Consider the following 1036-nt stretch of genomic DNA (forward strand, 5'->3'; position numbering starts at 1 on the left):
GGCTTCGCCTCCCCGCGGGCTGAGGGCACTGACGGGCTGTCGCTGGTTCCCGTCCCAAGGGGACGGAGACACCATTTGCTCGCCAGCTGCGAGGTCTTAGATGCCGGGCGATATATTAATTTTATTTTTTTTTTTCCACAGGAGGATCTATTTATGCGTAAACATGCGTGTGCGTGCATGTACAGAGAGTCGCTCTTGGCCGTTCTGGAGAAGGGAGGGTATAAAGGTTTGCTTTCTGTATTTTGATCTCTTCGGCACAAAAATATCTCCACTCTCTCTCCAAAGCTATCTGAAAATTTTCTGCCTGTGCTCAATTTCAAGAAACTTGATAGGCTCCCAAGGGTAAAAAGAAATGTTTAAGAGGATGGTCTAGGTTATATTTAGATGAGAAGCAGCGCAGGCTGACATGAACAGAAACACAAGAAAGGAGAAAGTGAAAAATGCTCGACAGTAGCTCAACTGTCGGTAACAAAAACCTGAGAGTATCTGAGTTGGATTTTTTAATTTTCCTTTCCCTAATTCACATTTCCCTGCACAGACAGAACATCAAAGCAGCACATGGCTTTATGGGAACAAAAGGTAAAGATTAGGTGTTTCACCTGACTCTTAACAGGATTTACTGCTGCCTTTGTGGTAACTGAAAAGGCGGCTTCCTGCTCTGCAATTTTTTTAATTTTTTTTTTTTTTCATCTTAGCCTAATTCTTTTTCCCATACAAACAGGAGCGTGCTCAACCGTGTAGTCCTACCAGAAGAGATTAAAAATATTCAGGTGATCTCTACAGTGCAACATGTATGTGGAATTACTTAAAATCAGCAAAGGCCATCTCACAGATTCTTAAATAAAGACCGAACAGCTACATTTAACCTCATTCTTCCTGATTTTTCAGCTGTCCCCAGCAGAGGCATCTCTCAAGCCACTCAAAAACCCTAAATCCCATTCTAAGTCAGTGATTCATCACTTGCTGGCAGACAAACTAAGCGGAAAAGAGGAGATGAAGACAATGGTAGGGGAAGGGTTGGATTATTGTATGGAAA

This window comes from Cariama cristata, unplaced genomic scaffold (assembly GCF_000690535.1).
Source record: "Cariama cristata isolate BGI_N322 unplaced genomic scaffold, ASM69053v1 scaffold39574, whole genome shotgun sequence".
Lineage (NCBI taxonomy): Eukaryota > Metazoa > Chordata > Aves > Cariamiformes > Cariamidae > Cariama > Cariama cristata.